At 40.8% G+C, this 6942-nt stretch overlaps 1 long non-coding RNA gene across 1 annotated transcript in view; it reads left to right on the top strand.

The window, feature by feature from the left end:
* The first annotated feature begins 69 nt into the window (after positions 1-69).
* Positions 70-6942, top strand: part of LOC140682444 (uncharacterized) — a 33689-nt gene continuing 26816 nt past the window's right edge. The window contains exon 1 of the long non-coding RNA XR_012054213.1: positions 70-838. This is a non-coding gene — a long non-coding RNA (uncharacterized lncRNA). The remainder of the gene's footprint in view (positions 839-6942) is intronic.

Here is a 6942-nt window from a genome sequence, read left to right as displayed (position 1 = left end):
CCGCAGGCAGGGCGGGGGTGCCCGGCTCCCTCCCGGCTCCCTCCCGGCTCCCTCCTGGCTCCCTCCTGGCTCCCTCCTTCCATCCTTCCGCGCATCGCGCACCGCGCACCTGCGGGCGCTGCGGGACGCCGTGAGGCGCCGTGACCTTGGGAGGTGCCGGTGGCTGGGCCGAGCAGCGCGCAGGGAGCCGGAGCGGGGCGGGCGGCGGTGCGAGGGTGCGGAGTGAGAGAGGGAGCGCGGGCGCGCCCGTGTGTCCCGCGGTGGCTGCGTCTGTGTGTACGTGCGGGTGCGCGGCGCGGCAGGGCGGTCGGGTGCTGCTCCCTGCCGGGAGCGGAGGGAAAAGAGGGAAGAGGGCAGTTCAGCAGTGCCGGGGGTCCTGCAGCCGGGGTTTGTCGCAGGTGTCAGGTTTTGGAGGCGGAGATCGGCGGAGTTGCGGAGAGGAGCTGCGGTGGGGCTTCAGAAAAACGGGCACGTCACCGCTTATTGCTCCGTAGTGCGTTTCTCCTGATCGCCTCCGGAGAAGCTGCAGGTCGAGCTGCGCTTACGTGTAATTCTTATCATTGAGGCATTACACGCTTAACTGTGAGTGCGGCTCAGCTACCGCTCTCGAGGCTGGATTAGCGAGAACAAAACTGTGCAATACATATTTTAGATGTTTTCCTATTGCGCAACGCTCCGGTGCTCTGTGGCAGGACAGGAGGGATCGGACCTTGGCAGCCCTTCCAGCGGCGGCTCCGTTCCGCTCCGTTCCTGGCCCCGAGGGGCAGCTCCTAGCCGAGTGCGCTTGCAGACGGTCTTGTTCGAAGGCTTTTCTGTGTCTTGCTCTGAGCAGTTTTCGGTATGGAAATGACATTGTAACTTAATCCATTTTCTTATTAAGATGGTTTATTCAAATCTGGTTTTAATATCGTTCTGTTGTGATTTAACCGCGGGGGACTAGGTTCTCTTTTCAGTGAGGTCATTGTAAATCTAGAATAACAACACCAGAATGACTTCATCATTTACATTCTGCATTGTAAAATCTGCATCTTTTGTTTGTATTTGTAAGAGGAGGGAGAAAAGTCTATTTGTGTAATGGGTACTATTGGTAACAGGAAATGTAACCAACTGGAAGTCACTTAAAAAATTACGGACATTTCTCAGATCCTTTCAAGTATAAGCAGAAAATATTTAAAGCTTATTAGTGATTAACAGTGTGTGTGTTCTCACATTTGCATGCTTCAATATGGTTTAGCAACCACAAAATGGAAATTTGATGGCAAAACTGTATACACAGAACTTATTTAGAAATGGCTGTGGTGTGTGATGTAGAACAACAAATGGAAATGCATGTTACACATTTATTAGTCATTCCTTGTTCTATTATTATAGATACTTTGCATCAGTCACTTTCAATTCTGCCAGTCATGCTATCCAGTATATCAAGACAGTAAATGCGGAAATACATAAACCCATATAGGTAAAAACCCTTAAAGTACACACCAAAAACCATCTCTTTATGTTGTAAGAAGGAATAAGATTTTAGTACATTTCAGAGGGTTTCCTTCCATTCAATTTTACTGTTGAAAAAATCCATTCAGCCTGATTCTTCTGTACCCTCACAAGTCAAGTTTCCACTGACGTCAACAGGAGTACCATATAAAGGACAAGTACAGGATTAAACATGACACGATGTTTGGCATGGTAGGCTTCCTAAAAGATCTTAGGGCTCTTACCAGGGAAATTTTAAGTCACCAGCATCACCAAGGGACTGGGATTTTTTTTTTTTTTAATCTTCATTTTCTTATCAGTAAATGTGGTGCATGCTAAGCATGCAGACATACATCTCCGAATAGAAAGTCCCATGCTCTTGAAATCAAATACCTATTTTCCTTGATCATTCAGCAGTACTTGCAGGCTTGAGCCCATGCCAAGGGACTAATGAGAGCCTGGCATTGACTTGGGCTTGTTGATTCCAGCCTCTTTCTTTTCTCCCACCCGCATCAGACTCATAATCTGTGACTGTGGCTCTGTGGCAGAATGCAGTGCCTCAGGCAAAGCCATAAGCTAGCCCCAAGTGGAAGGTGGATACTAGAAACGGTACAATCTATCACATTGCACATGGGTGAAGCTGCAAGGCGTGTTAGCAACAGCAAAAGGGCAAAATACACATCAGCTCGGTGCCTGCAGCAGTTCAGGCTTCTCACAGAAATCCAAACTACTCTCCACGAGGCTGCTCCTCTCTGCCCAGTTGTGATGAGGTCAGTGGAATGACGCACACCACTGAGGCCTACTTGCATGTACAGAATGTGTAGGAGCAGTTCCTAAAGCATGTGGTCACAAATCCTGTGGCAACAGAAGCATTATAAATGCATTTCAAGCAATACAAATAAAGGGAACAGATTAGATAATTACTGTAGCCATTTGATTACTCATGATTGACATTAACATTTTGGGTAGAAAAGATGCCAGTGCAATCTTGTCTCTCTTTTCTGTCACTACCGGTGCCACATACTGTGAAGGTTTTTAGAATTTAATAAAAGCAGATGCTATTCTTCATCTCTCCTCAATTTCTTAGAGTCAGATCACATCCAAATGTGGTAAACAAATTGGTGTTTCTAGATTTGATGGTACTTCTGAATCATATTAAATACAAACAGAAGCAGCATCAATAGCTTCAGTAAGTGCAAACTCTTCATTTACTCACATACCTCCATGCTGTTTGTGGTACTCATTCATGGGCAAATGACAGTGCAAAGCCTGTACATCACTCAGGCCCCACTTGAGTTCTGTTTTGAAATTTTACATGTCACAGAACAGTTGTTGACTCTGTGCACAGGAAGGGCACATCCTGTCTGTGTATGCTTTATGAAATTTCCTGAAATATATTTTTATTGTGATTATTATTACTTGTGAAGCACAGAAAATGGCGTTACAGATGGAAAATGGCACAGATGCTTTAATATCTAAGTATTTTTTTCCTTAGTAAATTACCAGCTTCTGGTACTACTCTGGCTGCAGGAGTGGTGACATGTCACACAGGCTATAACCTGCTAGACATTTTCAGCAGACGTGCATTCAATGATTATGTTGTGAATCTACCTTTTCATTTTCATGGTAGATTTTCAACTCTGAAACTCTATTTGCAGTCTTTTTGTATCATTAACAGTCATGTTACTGTTCAGTGCTGAGCAAGATGCAGAACTTTGCAGTGTTCTGATTAATTCTAGCAATTCTGTGAAAGTTAAATGCAATTACGAAAATAAAAGTAATTTTTGGTCCTCGGTCAGGTTAGAGTCCTTTCTTGTATTACAAAAATGATGGTTTACTACTAATTTCTAATGAGAGACTAATACAAGTGCTACAAGCTTCATGACATGTCAGTGCAGTGGGAAAAGCCTGACTGCTTCACATGTTGAGTTCTAACTATTGCTGATACAAGCTACTTCAATGCATTTTGAAATATACATATAAACTTTGAAATATACCAACTTTAAGTAGTCTCTGCTGTAAAAATGAACAAGCTTGACTGCATGAATATACTTTAGTTTCCAGACAAAAGCTATTTGTCATGATTCAGTGAAATTACATCCACGTGATAAAGCCCTGTGCAGTATAAAATTAATATCAGTAAAGACATTTTAGTTAAGTCCTGCATATTTAGGAAAATCTCTGTGTATGTGCCTTCTCACACCAGGCTAAAGTATTGGTTCACTAGCTGCCACGATGTCTTGAACTGTCGCACAGCCTGGCCTTTAGGTGTCTGGTCTGTACAGTCTCACGTGAGATTTCCTTGTTCATGTGATAGTGTGCCTTCCTTCTCACACACGAATGTGTCTGTGGTCATCATCCTGACTTCTCACTATGTAACTTGCTGCAAATAAACTCCATAATGTTTTGAAAACCTCTGCCTCCTGCAACTGGCATTGTTGCTGGTAAACTTACATCAACTCCTACTGGAAAGTCTATTACCAGGATGCACATGAGCGTATGGCAAGGCAACAGTGGCAGCAGCTCACCACTCTGACACTGCATATGCAAAGCATTTAAAACTGGTTTATAAAATAATCAAAGCCATCAGCTTCCAGCTGGTCACAGGGAATTCACTCACTATTCTTCTGCCAAAAGATGCCAGCACCATTTGGAAGATAGAGGAGATAATGTTAACTCTAGAATTCCTGCCCACCAAAGTCAACAAGTTACACATTTTTTTAAAAGTTACTAGCATCCAGAAGGTTCTTGCTTCTGATGTCCTCAGTAACTTCTGGAAGCAAAAAGATACATTTGGCTAGAACATAAAACATTTTTATTGTACTGGTACACTGACTGATGAAAATGAAAGGCTTTCCTCTGCTGTAGTGAAAAATAGTACATGTAGCACATACTCATATTTGGACTCACCAAATATTACAGCTTTAGAAACACTAAAATGAGTGCAGTGTGAGTGAGAAAGAAATTCTTAAAAGACAGAACAGAAAGTTCCAAAGTAAATTTCTGTATCTTTCCAAAAACAAAGAAAAGGTAGGAAATCAGTTTATGAAATTGAACTAAAGAAGAGAGAAATGGAAACAAAAAAAGAGGAGTACCTAATTACACATGCTAAGAGATAGCTATGGAAAAAGGATTGGACCTTACCTCTAAGTATAGCTGAAAGAAGTAACAGAAAATAGATTTGTGAGAAAATGTAGTATTTACCTTGGTGTCAAATATTACCATACAAATGTTCATATACCTAAATAATTGTATCTATGTAATTCTGTTGGTTTCTCTGATGAGTTTATTAATGCCATCTATCCTGCTAAATGTAGATCAATTAAATCACCTAAACTTAAAAAAACCACCAAAATCAAACAGGCATATCGCTTTCACCTTCATTGCAGGTAAAAATGTAAAATTTAGGAAGAAATGAGACTTGAACTTCTGTGACACCTTCTTAATTTCAAATTAAACAAAACAAACAACAACAGCACACTGTGAGGTATTCTATTTTTTTATTAGAGAGGATGCCATGCTCTACTGTTGTTTGCTGAATATGTAAATTGAAGGCACTGAAAATAGTATTCAACCAGATATCCCTGTAACAGGCATTCTGAGATTTACTTTACATGAGATCCTACACAGAGCTCTTGCTTTGAACGCAGGAATGCTGCTTCTCAGGGTACAAGGGAATGGTGACAAGCTCCTCTTTTACCCTTTGAAAGAAGTTTCTACTCCAGCTACAGACAGTGTAATGAAAATTCTCGTGGGCTGGGAAAAGCAGCGCTGAGCACACAGAGGGACTATGAGCTGAGTGCAGAGAAGTGACCAAGGAGAGCTCTCACAGGAGCTCTCAGTTGCCCTCAGGAAGGGAGTTAGATGGTAGCTGAATACCAATGACTGCACTGTGCAGAGCTTTCAAGTGTCATGTCAGAAGGGAATAAATATTGGGTTTTTTTTTTTTTTTTTTTTTAGTTTATCTTCCTAAAGTTTCACAACCAAACAAGCAGGAAATAGCAGAACCCTCTTAGTAACAAAAGACCTTCACCTAGCTTTGCCCAAAAGCCCTTTCACACTAATCTATGTCTTTTGCCATAAATGGGTGCAAAGAAGAAGGACGGATACAAACCCTAACTTTTGATCCAAAGCCTATACCTGAGGCTTCTGGTTCTAATGAAATACTGCAAATTGAACTGGACAATCCTAGCAGCTGTGTGAATCTGTCACTGAACTGGCAGTACTTTAAAAGCAGCAATGAAACCTGCCAAGGTTTGCAAACACCTAATAAAGCAATGAAATAGTCACATAATGCATATCTCTTTTTTGGTTCCTGGGAAAATAGCTGAATTTTATTTTGACAAAATATCTGTTGGTTTGTTTACATTTCTGTCTAGGAAATACTTACAGTAAGATACTGAGAAATCTCTTTTGCTATACATTTATGCACCAAGCTGCCACTAAATGAAAAGTTCTGCATTCCCTATGAAATTCTGTGATAGGCTAAGATATTGGGCAAAGGACCTTCAGATTTTATGGGGTTGAGTATAATTCTGAATTGTAACAAGCCTGTGTCTCAGAACTAATGTTTCTGTCTCTACACTATTAACTGCTCACTCATTCTTTTCTACCTGGGTAAAAAATTAACATTATTGTCCTACTTGTGTCAGCATTAGATGCCTTACTCAGTGATAAGGAAACAACCTTGTGACTTCAGAAAGAATGCTTTGGAACTTTTCCTATTATATGCATATACTGATTTTTGGACTTTAAAGGCTACAGAAACCAACTGGAAGTGCACACACTATCATAGGCTGGTTTTGTTTACATTTCTTTTCATCCACTTTATCTTCGTTTCTCCTCTTCCAGAGATGTATTAGACATGCACACACATACACAAATATATAATTTTCCATATATTTGCATAATTTCGATTCTGAGCTTTTTGAAACTTTGTTTTAGGGAGGAGAGAGCTGTACTGCATTCAGCAGTGATGAACAGTAACTTCACTCACAAAAAATTAAAATAAACTCACCTGCTTTATTTTTAGGTTTTTGGGGTTTTTGGTGGGGTTTTTGTTTGTTTGTTTGTTTTTGGTTTTGGGGGTTTTTTTTGTAAGATGCTTCAGTATCTGGCAATGGAAAATGTGGTATTGGAAAATCTGGCAGTAAAATATTGTTGATTTTAAAATAATTTCTATTCACAGAAATTGAAAGAGGAAAGCTCATTATGTATGGTTAAGGCTTTGTATTTACTCAGCCAAAGTTTAAGCCCAAATTGGTGGGTTTAAACAGCTTAGTACAACAGCTGCTATCCATCTCACAAAGTTCAAATCAGTTCAACCTTTTCACTGGCATATGCAATCAAAGCAAACTGTAAAAACAGCCTTGTAGGACTAGCTAAACTGTTTTCAGCACAGACTGAAAAAATGCAGAAAAGGTTCTTTCATGTCAGTTTTCTGAATGTTGACCTGCGTGATAGCTTCTTGAC

This window comes from Taeniopygia guttata, chromosome 2 (assembly GCF_048771995.1).
Source record: "Taeniopygia guttata chromosome 2, bTaeGut7.mat, whole genome shotgun sequence".
Taxonomy (NCBI): domain Eukaryota; kingdom Metazoa; phylum Chordata; class Aves; order Passeriformes; family Estrildidae; genus Taeniopygia; species Taeniopygia guttata.
The sequence above is the reverse complement of the archived record's forward strand: the minus strand, read 5'-3'. Positions and strand labels throughout refer to the sequence as shown.